The following is a 16,468-nucleotide window of genomic DNA, read 5'->3' as shown; positions in this document are numbered from 1 at the left end:
GATAGCTGGGAATCCGCAGTTATTTCTGTATGCCCTTTCGAAATGAAGTCTACACGACACTTGTAGCTTAAGTGCATGACAGTGTTTAACTTTCGATTTTGTGTTGGCGAATTGTAGAGAAACCGCAGATATCATTGGTGCTAAAACTTCAAGAATTTCAATGTAATTAGGTAGTGAACTAGTGAGCAAACGATTTGCAAATCACTGCAAGCAAACGAGCAAATTGTTATCTGCTTAATTCATATTTTTATTCACTGTTTTTATCTCATGCTTGTATTATCTTTAAAAAGAATGTATGCAATGTGTTTACATAAAATAAAGTAAAATTATCAGTCCATTCATAATTAAATGAATGAAATAGTAATAGTACCCAACTATAGATTATTTGCTTGATAATTTGCTTACAATGCAAGTGTGTTGTTACAACGATATTAACAATCAATTTTACATAACATTAGCTACCTAGTATTTGTCATACAAGTGCACATTTGTTACTTGCAGCCGTTTGTGAAATATTACTCCACAAAAATCACGATTCCGACATTTCAAACATCGTTATGGGTGGAATAAAGTTGGCATTTATGCGCATACCTTTAGAGTCTTGGGTACCACCGGTTTTGCGTATTTTAAATCACATTTTGGACCTTTTTACCAAGGTTGAAGAGTTAAAATTGCTTGTTTGCTGAGACTACAATGATGTGATAGGAAGGCGAATGTCTCACTTATAGCTTTTAGTAAAGCGTGAACGCCAATAAAATTGAATATTTGTAAGTTTGATAGCAATACTTCTGGTGGTGCGGCGTTAATTTTATATAATCTTCTCGGATTCATTAAATGAAAAAAAAAGAAACAGTATAAACAACATGGCGTCACAAAGCGCGTCACAGATTATGAATTGATTTTTTTCGACATGTATGCTAATTAATTCACACTTATTAAAACTTAATTTTATTAAAAACTTTATCGTTAACTATATCGTTTGATATTACGTAACCGAAGTAACTTATTCGTAAACAAATACAGATTAATTTATCAAAATTTAATATTTTTATACCTACGTCCATAATTTACTAGATGTAGGAATATGGTTCAACCACGATTTTGTGATAGGAATGGTACCGGTTTTTAATGTTCAAGTTTTACTATGTTACTGTGTCGTATTTACTTTCAGGATGTCCTAGATAAGGATAATGCCACTGCACGACATATTCATACATATTATAGATAAGCGTGAAATGTCATATTGACAGTTTTAATTAAGAAAAAAAAAGCGTGTGCCGAGCACTCATTTCAGAAGTGAAACTTCTTTTGCAAGGTTTGAACTTTGAAGATACCAATATCGTCGCCTTACTCCATAACGTAACGGTATTGCCATGACGCGACCTTGAAATTTTACTCTCAAAAAGAAGTTAAACTTTAATAAAAATACATAAAATTAGTTGTTATATTATCTGCATAAGTACATCTCTTACATTTTGGTATGTATATTCGATCTAGTGCAGTACATGACCAAAACGAAACAACTCCTTTATCAAAGTTAAATTTCCTTGTAAGCCTCTTAACCCATTGACCACCGTAAGGCCCGATCGGGGCGCGACACAATAGATTTTCTATTGTGTCTGTGATTCCGAGGACTGATGGATTAAAGGGCACACAAGGACTCAGCAAGACCCGTATGAGGCTAACCAAATGTCGATCTAAACGAGTTTAGCTGGACCTCGACATATATTGAATATGCAACGATGTCAAATGTCAACAAAGCTATATTATGCTGTTCCTCGTTTAGTTTATTCTTTACATTTATGATAATCATGCTTCTAATGTATTGGCGTGCCACAAGGATCGGCTTTAGGTCCTTTGCTTTATAAAGTTGTGATACATAGAAAATGTTTACAAAAATTCCGATTTGACCAGATACTAATATAATTCAGTTAATAACAATCTAATATTTCATCAAAGGTATAAATATGTCTATAATCGTAACCGTGAAAGATATATGAGATTTTTATGCGTAGAAAACACAAGGTCCATTTATGAAACAAGTTTTGCTAATAGTTACAATGACAAGCGAAAGTAATTTTATTGACTTAAGTGTTTTGTCATTCACGTTTATTAAAGTTTCGATTTAATTACTGTGATAATGTGATTGGCTATTGTGTATTCAAATGAGTTATTGAGGCTGGCGGCTATAAGTGGTCGATTAGTTAATATTGTTTGCTATTAATTTATTTTGAATATCATTTCATATTTAGTTATGCTGCGTGAATAATACTTCGATTATATATTCAAGTGCTATTGGCTGTTATATTGTTGTTATTTATTTTCTTAGTCTTATGAGGTCGGGTTTGGTGATGAAAAATTAGGCAATAGAATAAGGTAATATTAATTATATCTATGTGTTTACGATAAAGAAGTAATAAGAAAATCTGACAAAGAATTTTACTAAACCATTGTGCGTTAGATTATACCTATATTCTATGCTAATACCCTTGTATATTTAACTATTTAAACATTACTGGTGCTTTAGGCTTGTTCAAAGGCTTTATGGATACTGATTGCTCACCACCACATGACTCTTATTTACATATTAGATACAATTACCAAGTTGAATATCGCAAAAGCGCAAATATTGCAAAAAATATTTTTGTTAACCAAAGAAGAAAACATGTTAACGTCAGTCGTTCAGACAGTCACTACCTTGAATACCCAAATGACAGAACTACACTCCCAAAAGAGTTCTCACGCCGCGCATCAAACGAAAGTGAAAACGTACTTTTAATTAATTACATCTGCACAAATTAACTTCAAAACTTCTATGAGCGATGGCGCAACACTTTCATTACTTATGCACGAGACCGTCAGACTATTACGCGTATAATCTCGTTTTATTTACAAACGACGCCATTGTAAAGGTCTGGGAATCGAGATCTCGGATGATTGCGAAAAAATCCGATCGTACTTTCATCTTTCTCACTTTTGTTTTTGTGCTGCTTTCACACAGTATTCATATTTGTGCCCAAATATAATTCAAGGAGTTAATGTAATAAAGCGTTGTGTAACATCCTAACATCGCGGTTATTATATTGTGTTAGGTGTAAACATGCGATGGGAATTTAAACACGATAAATTCTAATATTATTATAATGATTGTTGAGTAAGATGTTTAGCGTTACATACGTTTTATGTGTACATAGAACAATAGTTCGGAGAAATATTAAGAGGTTGGTAGTTAAAGATTCTGCTTGGTATGAAACTGCAGACACATAAATTGCAAAGTAATTATATTTAATGTAAGTTATAAATAATGTAAATGCAAATTATAGTTCATAATCCTTGAATGGAATGGTAAATAAAACTAAAATCATAAAACGCTTTTAGTGTGTTGACCTTTTGCTTTTATTATGATGAAAATTTATAGATATCTGAACTTCTAATTTATAACAATAGCTATTTATGGATGAAAATAAATTAAAATTCGAAATAAAAGACAATCAAATATTAAGTATGGACGATAAAGCCTTTAATTGAAGCAGTAAATTATCGGATAAACTTTAAGAGATTTTACAAGGTTTTCAGCAATCTTTTTGATCTGAATAAAGAATATAATGGCAAATATGATGCAATCAGATAAAATAGCATTCAAATTTATTAGTAACCGTTTTATCGGTATAAAAATGGTATAAAACAACAAATAAAACCTTTGCTATATTATAAACAGAAAACAAAGCTGAAAATTACCAAAGAGATATTGTGTCTTGAGAAATGTAACGCTAACACAAAATAACATTTAAAAATACTATTTAATAATACATTTAAATATTTGTAAAAGTGTCTTATGTAATACAAACAGACGGAACTATAGGATGTGAAACGAGAATAAAGAAACAATGAACGGAGGTGAAGCAGTTACCTCGACTTGATTGATAGGTACAAAATGTATGTGTATTTAAAAAATTAGTAATGTTTGATAACAAGTCATTTTAGCTATCAAATGTGACCTTACTTTGTTTGAAACATGAAATTATACAGCTTAAAACATATGAGGTTTAGATTTGATAATTAAAGCGGTTGTTCCAGTAATTATGGGGCATTAATTCAGTGGACGAACGTTTTATATGGGAAGGTAGCGTAATAAACAAAATGTACGTAAGTTGGCAAAATAATGAAATGCTCATTGAAGTAATGAAAATATCCGTTGTTTATTATGAGGGTATAATGCTAATAATAGGTTTCGTAACCCTACAATATGTTCTGTATAGACTATATATAGGTCATACATAAACTACATATTTTAGGGTTCCGATTACATCAAATGCATTTTTTAAGCTATTGCATAGCTTCTATCGCGGGCCTTGAGCGCGGGGACCGAATCGAGAAATTCCGTAACGAAAAAACCTCACGTTCCCCACTCCGACGGACACGGAGGTGTGGCTTGAAGGCATGCTATGCAATAGCTTTACCGCGACAGTCCCCGAGTGCCACACGTCTTTTTATATTTTATTTTTTATGTAACTTTTAATTAACAATTTCTTCATCAGAATTTACTCAATTACTTGTGAGCATTTATTTATTTATTTCTAATTGCTCATGTCTAATATCAGCATAATGTCAAATATTCAGGTCACGCAATCATCTGAAGTCACAAATGGCATTGAAAAACAGTTCCCTGTAATTCTTGGTAATGTTGTCGGTTCCGGACCTCAAAGCGTGTCGGATAGCGTCATGGGTACTAATCAGAAATTTCCGTCCCTTAACATGATGGCTATGATCGGTGTAAACATTTCAATTGAGCCACTGTTGTTGGTTGGAATAATTGTGGTCATTAGGTTTTTGCGGGAGATGAGTTACTGGCAATTAACAATTAACTATTAATTATTTTTGTTTTCGTCACTGTGTCTTTTTCGACCTAACAATTTTATTGCGCTGGTTACCTTCTGCCCTGGTTGCCAGAGATCACTGCTAAGTGATGAGGCCGCCTTATAACTGTGTTTTTGTGTACAATTGCAACAAAGCTTCTTTTATTTGATTGTCTTCAAATAATAAAGAGAAGATAATTTTTTCTACAGATTTTACTAAAATGTAAATTCAATTTTAATGTATTATCTTTAAAATGATCGTTGACGTACGCTAGTTTCTTAGATAAAGATCACGTATGTATAATATTTATACATAAATAATAAAGCACGCAAGCATTTCTAGTTTATAAATTAGGTACTAGAGGTCCGCCCCGGCTTCGCCCGTGGTACATATTTCGCAATAAAAAGTAGCCTATGTCCTTTCTCGGGTATCAAAATATCTCCATACCAAATTTCATGCAAATTGGTTCAGTAGTTTAGGCGTGATTGAGTAACAGACAGACAGACAGAGTTACTTTCGCATTTATAATATTAGCCTATGGATTATTTGCGGTTTCACCCGTATGGCAACTCTGGTCCCTGACTGATATTTTGTAACTTATTGCTACGATAAATTTTATTGAAATCGTTTGTCCAGCTTGTCTTGGTTGAATTTTATAGTTACTTAAATTTATTTTAAACTTCTTACTGTTTATTATCTACTTATTTTAATGCTTCTTTTCTTAGTACTGAATGTGAAAGAAAGTAATCTACTTAATTCATTTTGTTAATGCTTCTTTTCATATTACTAGATGTGAAATCAATATTTAGCGCAGATCTAGTAGGTACTAAGGTTCATTATATCAATTGATTTGAGTTCATTAGGCAATTTGTAGTCTTTTTTATTGTACATAAAGAAGATAGATAGTTAGATCTTCTTTAACATAGAGATAATATGTACATATTATCTCTATGTTAAAGAAGGAAACTGTTAAAAAACTGTTCTAAAAAAGGTAGGAAAAATTTAGTTTCCGTTATATTTAGTAATAGAAAGTGTCATGCAAAAATTAGAGGCAATGTTTCCTGAGCACAATATATCTTAATCACAACTGAACGAAGGCAAGTGGTACTATTCATCATCTTGTTTCCTAATCGAAAATAATTTAATAGCGGAACTATAAGATAAATGGATCTGCGGAGAGTTATAAATGAAACAACAGTGTTATGTATCAGGATTCGTAATGGCTTGAATTATATCATTTATTAAGGGATATTTGTTAACAATAGTATTATATTGTTCTGTTTTTTAATGATTTAGAGCCTATTAAGTAACATACCTGAACGACGTTCTCACTTCTCAATAGGATGTATATGATGTATATAATATAATTTTTTAAATATGTATAGGCCAGTTTTGGTAGCATATTTTTTTAAATTATTGCAAAAGACAGTCATAAACCTGATATGTTAATGTGCCTTGAATATTTAACTTTTCGCAAATGTATAATGATGTAAATTAGGTTAAATAATAAAATAACATAAGGACGAAACGTGACAGCTGACTTGAAAGAGGGTTTGTCTTCCGGGCAGGTGGAGTTACAGCTGCTAACTTCATATCTGTTAAACCAAATTTTGTGCTAAATTTATATATTTTGTTTAGGAATAAGATTCAAATTAGCCTGGCAAAACGAATAAGGATGTTTATTGTTATGTAAAATTTATTCTATTGACTTTTGAAAACAAAAATGAGGGTAGTAATAGCTTTATTTTAAAGTGAAATAACGTAGTGAATTTTTATCCAAATACGATGTATTGAAAGATTCTTCTAAGTTCGTCATTATAATATTAAATTATTATGTATGAATCGGGTGTACTTGTAAAAGCACGTATATGATCAATAGCTTGATCGTTATCATAGAAGCTAGGTAGTTATTAGATTTAATATAAGGATTGTAAAAGGAAAACAAGCTCATCGCTCACTTGTCAGAAAAAACAGAATTATTAAAGGCTATAAAATATACTTCCTTGTTTATAATGTAATTATTAATTATAAAGATAGTCATATAGAGCTTGTGTTGTCACATAACATTCATGTATTATGATATAAACAGTTTATTTTAATATATTTTAATATCGTGTTAAAAAAACGTTAAATATCGTGTTAAATTAGTTTTAGAAAAAGTCTTTGATAGTCTACAGAATTTGTTATTCTATCCATAGTTTTTTCATCTTGAAATAACATCTAGTACAAAAATTCAACACAACGAAAAGTTAATTACGACGACGATCAGAGGATCAGACTTAGAATTTTCAGTGATATCCATAGAACAATGGAAGTCGCGGTATAAAATATAGTGTGATTTAGACGGAAGTTTGCACCAAGGTGGTCTACCTCTCACCGATGCGACACACCCATACAACCGGTATCTGACAATAACTAACTGAACTCCCTCCGCTTTTTGTTTCTATGCAGACATGGGTCACATTCCGCTGGCTTTCATTATAATCTGGAAGAGGTCACATGGTTATAATAAATTAGCAAAGAATTGATGTCTTGAAATCTAATATATTTGTTACATTGTATTGATGATTGTGGCATTGACAGTGGACGCATCGTTATTTATATGTATTATATTTTCTTTGTAGTTGACCTTACCTATTTCATGATGATTAATTAATAATAGAATAATATGCTAGCTTCTGATTTCCATTAGCGATAATTTTAAATTTATGTTATTGCAAAGAATTCTACAGTATTAGGTATGTTTCATTTTTTTATTATTGTTTTATATATTATCAAATAATAGGGTCATAATTGTTTCTAAACGTTACAAACATAAACTGATTTTTTGTGTCGAAGCCCTTCTTAGAATGTTAGAAACATCGTTATAGCTGTTTTATTAATCGATGTTCCCAAAAATCACGGAGGTTTTCAATTCGTAGATATCTAGTATATTTTTATAAGTGTATCGATAACTCCTCGAGTTTATGTCAACATAATTTCAATCGCAGAATGTTACCTTGTAGGTTACTTGTTAATTATTTTCAATTATAAATTTTTAAATCTTCATCATCTTATGTTAAAGTTTCTGAAAATCTGTTGAAATACAACCTAATACTCTTTTAAACGTAGCAGCTGAAAGTTGCGAGGGTCATTTTCAACAGGTTTTCCTTACAATAGTGTTCACCATTGTTATGTAAACGGGTCGTTCCAAGAGATATATTTAGAACAAATAACGGTGAAGGTTCGGTAGATTTCTTATGCGGTTATGTTAATTGGGAATTGAAAGAGGCTTTTAGGCGTAGAATTAGTTGAGTAGTTTTTAAAGGTTTTAAATTTTCAGTTAGTAGTGTTTCTGATGCTTAACTTTGTTGTGTCTTTTCAATGAAGTCCTAGGTTAGACAATTTCGTTGTTATAATAATTGTTTTATTACAATAGAGATTTGCGGAATTTAAATACATTTATGTTCAAGGAAAAAAAGGTATGCTATATATGGTTTTGATCTATTGTTTTTTCTTAAAATGTATTTGCAATGGATACAGCTTATACGATTATAGTCCCATTCTAAAATTGTTAGCATTATAATTTGCATGTTGGTACACAAACTTTCACCTTTACGTACTACACGAAGTTTTAAAATTAGTCTTGCAATTTTTAAACAACTTATTGATTTCAAGTCACGAATCAACTAAATTCCATTGTATATAGGTATTTACTTCTACTCTATTTACCATAGGTACATCTTGTTGAAATTATGCATTCACGTACATTGGCTTAATATGGGAAAATATTCAGATTGTCATAAAGTTCCGGTATTATAATCTAGTTCAGGTTGTTGTACCGCGACTATTATGCGAGGACCATCGGCTTTCTACTGCAGCACTTTCTTTGCAACTCCATTGTACCTTCATAAAACAACGTTTATCTGGGTTTGTAGTTTGTACCTTGGATTTAGCGGGTTTATGTTGTTTTTTATACAAGACTACTTCTAAAGAAAGGCTTTAATTACGAAGGGAATTTATATTATGTAGGTAGTCGATCAAAAACGTTGACCTTTATCCGGTTAATTTATGTTACTTTTTTGATTATACTACAATACGTAAGACTACGATACTTCTAGCTGTTATTTTATTTAGTTATCTGAAGGTCGTTTTGCAACATTATGACAGCTAATTAATACTCATTACTAACATATTAAATGATATTATCAGTATAATATGTTTATAGGAAAATGAGGAATTAAAAACATAATGAACATAAGGTTTTATTAGATTACTAGCGGTCCGCCCCGGCTTCGCCCGTGGTACATGTTTACGTTTTCTCTACATAAGAACCATCCTCGTTCTTCAAGGAATATAATAAAAAAAGAATTATCGAAATCGGTTCAGCCGTTCTCGAGTTATGCGCTTACCAACACATTTTGCGATTCATTTTTATATATAAGAAAGAAGAAGACTAGCGGTCCGCCCCGGCTTCGCCCGTGGTACATATTTACGTTTTCTCTACATAAAAACCATCCTCGTACTTCAAGGAATATAATAAAAAAAGAATTATCGAAATCGGTTCAGCCGTTCTCGAGTTATGCGCTTACCAACACATTTTGCGATTCATTTTTATATATAAGAAGATATACGACCAGAAATATTTATTTCTTTAATAAAGACCCAAAGTAAATAAAACCAGTCATGTATATCGAATATTTCCTAGTTTCTATCTCCATGACAGTCGGGGTCACCCAAAATTATATTTCTTATCTGTGCTATTATTGCGTTTCTGAATAACGGTTGTGAATAAACAACCATGAAATACATTAATAAATGGTGGAATAAAACAAATGGGTTAGGTCAGTGTCGGCCATTATTTCAAACGCTGAAATAAGTAATGTTTCGCTAAGAGCACAGAAACTGCTATTGAATACCATTGAGCTGTAATCCACGGGAAGTAAAAGCTATCATTTGAGATCGAAAAGATAACGGTATTTTATTGATACCAGATATTATAATGAATTTAATGCCCTGAATGGGATATTATTGTGTACAAATTATTTACTGTTATAGGTCTTTAGTGAGAATGATAGTGTGCAGTGAAAGAAGTAAAATCTGTGTTATCTGATAATTATTATGAGACTGAACATGTAAAGGATCAATCATCAAGTTGGCTAAGTAATTATGGTGATAGTATAGGAATAATTACAAAATAACGTTATATCTAATATCTAATATCTAATATATATTATAAAGGCGAAAGTTTGTAAGGATGTATGGATGTATGGATGTATGGATGTTTGTTACTCTTTCACGTAAAAACTACTGAACCGATTACAATGAAATTTAGCACACATATAGAGGGTAACTTGGATTAACACATAGGATAGGTTTTATCCCGGAAATCCCACGGGAACGGGAACTATGCGGGTTTTCCTTTGAAAACGCGGGCGAAGCCGCGGGCGGAAATCTAGTAGATAATAAATGGACTCTACTAATTACATTTCTTTTCCCATATCTCCCATTCTCAATATCATAAATTAATTATTCATTGATAAAGTAATTCGTAACACGATGACGTTATTAATCAGTAACTACCTTCTAACGGGTGTTAGTACCTAGCTTAAATTATACCTTCATGGTTATTACAATCATTCTGTATCTTTAATCCGCTGAACCAAGAAGGCGCTAACACATGTTAAAAACCAACGCTTCAGTGAATACAAGTATCAAACACGAAAATCAGGAAATGCGAACAATACTGTGGAACAATACTCACTTTCGTCTATTTGTGTGTTGTTCAATGGTGCGATTTGATGCTCCAATGAGCGGAAGAATTGTATGGAACTTTCGTTTTGAACACCCTAACATTGTTTTATTGTAGGCCAAGACCTTTTTTGCTATCGGTGGAGTTTTTGTGGTTATCGGTATAAATTATGAGGTATTTAGATCGTGAGGAAACCGACATGTCGAAGAATCAAAAGTTCGACGATATGTGTCATCCGCCAACCCGCACTTGGCCAGCGTGGTGGATTATGGCCTGTACCCTCATAGGAGGCCCCTGTCCCAGCAGTGGGAACATATATGGGCTGATGATGATGATGATGATTGATGATGATGATGTCAATGATCATAAGAATTAGATTATATGCCTCGTGTTTATTTTGCTTTTAAATAAAAACAGTTTCTAATTGGAATCTTATTATGTGTTATACATATACGTCTATTGTAGTTATTTCAAGTACTTAACACAAATTATACATCCCACACCAATATTAATAAAGACAATAGCCGTTTCGAATCTCGTCTCAGCTGACAGGAGTCTGAATATCAATCCAAGTAACCAATATTTCACAGCGAACAATGGGGTCTATTACAAGATTATTTAGTAGAAAGCAATGGGAACGTAGAAATCGGTTTTGTGCTAACTGTTCCAGCGCTTTGGCTATTAGAATTCGTAACAAGTGGTGCATGAAATAGCTTTTATTTTTTAATGTGAATTGTTGATGTTCGTTCTGTGTGCTTTGAGTTATATTTTTTTTTGAATTGGATATTTGTATAGTCATTGATTTCATTGGCTTTATAATATTTCTATGTTTGTGCAATTGCGTAAATTGTGCTTTTCTTTTGTTTTATCAATGAATTGAAGAATAAAAATGTGATCTCTTTTTTAACATTTTGAGAGTAGTCTATATTAGTTATTCGGGTAGTAGTTTCATTTTATATTAAAAATGTTGATTAATATTCAGAATTTATCTTATCTGTGGCAAACGAATCACACTTGGCCGCAATTTGCAACATTTCATCGCTGCATGCGCTCGGCGGAACTTAATTAGCCTTCAGTAAGGTTGTTTGACTCCAAACTGGAGACAGGTGCTGTATCGAACTGTATAAGTATTTGTGCTAATTGCTTTAACATCCATTTCACTGCAATGCAGATGTTGCCTTCATATGCTGAGGAAATGATTTAGTTAAGTTTTGGAAGTGTCAAAAGTCTGTGTCTTTTCGTACGGAGAGTTGGGCTCACAGGTTGGGCTTATATTTTTGAGGTCATAATATGCTAAAGTTTTTGAAGTGACATACGAGCTTACGTAGCTTTGTGTTTTATTAGTACAAACTACGAAGAGTTGGCTGTATATTGTTTATGGTTTATCAAACTAAAGTAAAAAGAGGTGATTTTTTATAAGTGTGTATTTAGCAAAAATAAGTCAGTATTATCTGCTCCTATGAATGATTTAGAGTTGTTTTCATTTCTAGCTTTACAAACGAAATATTGAAGCCAAACAACACTTGCTACACAAATGCTTCGAAACTTGTCTATTCGATACACTATACAGTACAGAGTATAGCACACATTGCAACTTTCTTTTCATACAATTGAAACGTTGGAATCATTGTGTTTATGCGAACAAGTTTTACGAGTTGCCCGTAACATGTGTTATACCAACCTTGACATAGAGTATCACGTTTTATGTATTTGTCAAAATCTTTAGTAGTTTCGATATTTGCTTTGAAATAGTTAATTTTTTGTCGTTAAAAGTTTAGTGGCACAAAACGTGTATATGAATCTTCTCTTTCGTCGATTGCCACAATTTAGTTCACTGCTCTAAGGACAGTGATGTCATGTAAATTTTTACTTTTCGACAGTTTATAATTTTTTAAAGTACCTACCTAGCATGCCTTTCAGTAATTTGTAGACGTTGAAAATACTAAAAAGCTACAACATTGTATAACACAGATGTAATATCTAACCTCATTGTTCAAATGATAAGTCGTTAGTGCCAATAAATTCAGAAACTAAAGACCACTAAATGCTTGATATATGTAAATGGGCCTTAACAGACAGAATAATTCGGAAGATAATTTATCTATTGCTCAACGGAATTGCGCTGGCTCACATTATGTTTACATTCGGTACAGTTACATACATCTACAGAGCTCTATTAAGATAAAATTATTGTACGCGTTTGCGCAGAAATTCGACCCAAATAGTGCTTGCATAATGCACGCCTCTAGCCGAACTTTAATTGAATTTGGTTGCTTCCGCGTTTCATAGGAAGTGTTTTGGAGCTATCGATGATTTTTGTGTTCTATAATTGCTCTAGTAATTGAGTATTAATGATCACGTGTCAGAGAACTGTTGCAAGTTGTGAGAGTTAATGAACGAAAAAGTAGCAGACAGCAGACAGCTTGTAGTAAATGATTTGGGCGTACGAATTAAATAGGGTAGTTACTTCTAATATTATGATGAAGTTATTGCATTGCTTTCACAATATTGACCTCAATTATACGACTCATAAGTAAAGGGTCGTAAACTACACACAACATGACTATTGACACATAATATATAATCCTACTTCACCTGATATTTTACTGAAGTTTTTTCTTCATTTCACCAATACAGTATTTCCCATAACCTTAAGCAGTTTATGGCTTGTAACAGAAATAACTTGTTATTATATTTTAGGGAGCTTATTCATGTCATCGTGTGCAGATAGCCATTTTGTTTTTATTGTTTTTGATTGCGTGCGTTCTTTCTTTTGCCATATTTTTGCATCGACATCGCGTGACCCATTAAACTTTTGCATATTATTATATTATCGAGACTTGGTAAAAATATCGTTAATTTCATGTACTTGTTAAACAGTTTTATGTTGGAGATATTAAGGCTTTGTGACAGTTTGGTTAACCTTTTTTGCCAGTTTTAGTTTTGTAGCAAGCGAAAACTTTTTATGAAGGTTATTTGTTTAATTTATGTAGAGAGCTGGGATGGGTAATTCTTTTGGAAAAAATAACAGTAATAAGAATTGTGTTACCGATGGTTATAATGACAATGGTATCGTTAAATATTTGCTTATATTTAAAATCTTCTAAATCATATACCTACTCATTAACATATTATGTTACAGACATCTGTTGAGGTTTTAACTCGCTTTAAATTACGAAATTGATGTGGTTTTACTCTTATTTTAACACTTCTAATCTGGAACAAAATAAGAGCATACTTACGATACTATTCGGTCACTGTTTTTTTAAAATTCTATGTAATAACAAAAAGAGGTCGCATATAATAGATAGTTACGAAACGAGTGCAGACGTGTTTAAGCATACTTTGTTACAAAGTTTGTACCTACGTGGATAGGGCCTTACGTAGAATGTATGAGTTACTAATATGGTTTAAAATATTTGATGTTTGACTGGCTGGTTTTGCATTGGAGTTGAAAGGAACACTGAAAAATCTGTTACTAAAAAGGCATATTGTAATTTGTATGTACGTTAAAATGTGGGTTGTACGCACTTCAATTAATCAATTTTATTATAGGTTTGGAACGTATGTTTAGTGTAAAAAGGGTTTCTCAAAAATTCAACGTGTTGTGTTTTGACCTCATTTCTTTAGAGATATGAAATAATAAGATAAAGACTTCTCTCACGTTAGATACGTGAGTGATTTTTTAGATACGTGATAGAAGTAGAGCCTTCCTGTATGTAGGTAGCCAATAAAGATATCTTTTCAAAAACATTTAACTTATTAATTACTATGAATGAGGGTTTAAATATTGAGTAAGTATTGAGAGCAATTAGAACCATATTAATTATTAATTTATTTGTTTCAGGTATTGATCTTCACACTTCGCTGCATATTACATCATAGGTAATAACCAAATACTTACCTATACATTAATTTTGATGAAACAGGTATATAATATTGATATTCAGGTATAAAACGCCGCTAATTGCATAAAATAAGTACTAACATACTTCTTCAATTAAAGTAAGTACCTACTTATATAAAAATAAGTATCACAAATTCGTCTAGAAATATAGAGTCTATAAAGAATTACAAATAATGATATAAGACATAAATGATGATAACTTGTTCATTTTAACAAATTAAACCAAGCTCATTATCTATGCATACCGTAAAATCGAGACAAACGCACATCACATGTAACTTATTACGCTCTATTTAACAAGTGGGTTAACATTAACAATAGTCAATTAAACGTACGTGCCTGTTACATATTTAAAACAGGTGCTATATGGTAAATGGTATCTTTGCATGTGTTTAGAAGATTGAAAATTAGTTTTTAAAACTTAATATTGTGTAGAATATTTTAGATATTTTCTTATTCATACATTTTCAGACAAAATTCGATAATTTTCCAATTATGTCCAAAAATATAATAATATGTAGATGGATACTTAAATCCTATAGTAAGTAGATTTCCATTGCATTTATTAAAGTTTTAAATTTGTTATATGTACTTACCTACCTGATATCTTAAAATACCAAGTCTCTCTCGCAGTACCACATAAAACACAAATGATTATGTTGTAACATAACTAGCCTCCATTCCAAAATTCCGGTACCATACAACTGATCTAAAAAGTCATAAAATAGGCAGGTTTTCATCACTATAATCTAATTGATTTTAGTTCGACAATATAGCATCCAATTAGTTTCGCTTAGTGTTCCGTTCCGCGCTATCACGTCGATAATTTCTGCACATTTCCGGCGATCATTAGTTTTTAATGTGCATGTCTCCATGATTTCTAATATATGCTTATCGATCTATAAAAATAACGAGCCAGTCATTTATCCGTATCTTTTGATTATCAGCGGAAAATGCTCTTCCTATTTCTTGCTGCGTAAGTAATTATGAGTTAATTTATACTGTTATAATAACTTGATGTGCCATATAAAGGTATTCGGAAGGTCTGCTTTTCGTAGTAACTTCTCTGTTTCATGTTCTACTGAAGATATGTATTGTAATCCCTTGTCCCGGGTTTAAAATGGGAAAATAATATAATAAATTAACAGAAGATCCATCGAAATAGCATAGTAGAATTAGCATAGTAGTTTTTACTTTTCTTTAAATTGTTATTTATTAGTAGTTGTGTAGTAAATTCTATTTAGAAACTAGGTGAGTTTTGATATACTTACTGCCATAACTTATGACTCCATAATTGGCTGAAAGCTCATACCATTCATAAGCATTCATAATATATATTTTTGTTGGTTCAGCTCAGATTAATGGGCTGACATTCGCGTTGTGTAAATACGTGTATTATATTATATAATTAATTACATATTATTCCAAAGTATATAATATAAAAGAAGATAAATATAATATAGTAAGACGTAAAAGCTTTAGAGATTAAATTTTAAGGACCATAATACATCTAAGCTAAATTGTATTGCACTACAAACGCGGAAAGTCAATAGACAATAGCGGTCACTATTCAATTGTTAATGCAAAATTCAAAGCGAGTGTGCTATATTTTATAGGTAAGGTTACTTTGTATCGACTGAGTTTTCTATTTACACTGCAACTTATCACCGGTCCACCACATACCTTGGTTTAATTAAGGACGATCAGCTTGGAAGCTTCGTTGTGGTATAGGTTTTAGACTAGTAGCGTATTTACAATTACTAGGAAATTAAGACTAGTTACAATTATTTGTTATTTGTTTGATAGTTTTAAATCCCGCTTTCTTATTATCCTGCTAATATTACAAATACGAAAGTTGAGATTTCCGGGATAAAAAGTAACATGTCTTATTCTGGGTCTTCAGCTACCTACATACCAAATTTCATCGTAATCGGTTCAGTAGTATTTGCACAGTATTACAATATTATTTCCTA

The 16,468-nt window shown here is 31.8% G+C and overlaps 1 protein-coding gene across 2 annotated transcripts in view; it reads left to right on the top strand.

The window, feature by feature from the left end:
• RhoGEF64C (Rho guanine nucleotide exchange factor at 64C) overlaps positions 1–16,468 on the top strand; it is a 124,696-nt gene that overhangs the window by 50,355 nt on the left and 57,873 nt on the right. Inside the window, exon 3 of one of the 2 annotated variants that reach the window (XM_090107793.1) lies at positions 14,436–14,473. The exons of the other annotated variant lie outside the window; for it this stretch is intronic. The gene's annotated coding sequence lies outside the window, so the exon portion shown is untranslated. The remainder of the gene's footprint in view (positions 1–14,435; positions 14,474–16,468) is intronic. 2 annotated transcript variants of the gene reach the window in all.

This window comes from Colias eurytheme, chromosome 12, assembly GCF_061535395.1.
Source record: "Colias eurytheme isolate Ceu_HAF_F1 chromosome 12, ilColEury1 Martin Lab GWU primary, whole genome shotgun sequence".
Taxonomy (NCBI): domain Eukaryota; kingdom Metazoa; phylum Arthropoda; class Insecta; order Lepidoptera; family Pieridae; genus Colias; species Colias eurytheme.
Note: the sequence above shows the minus strand (reverse complement) of the source record. Positions and strands in the feature narration are given on the sequence as shown.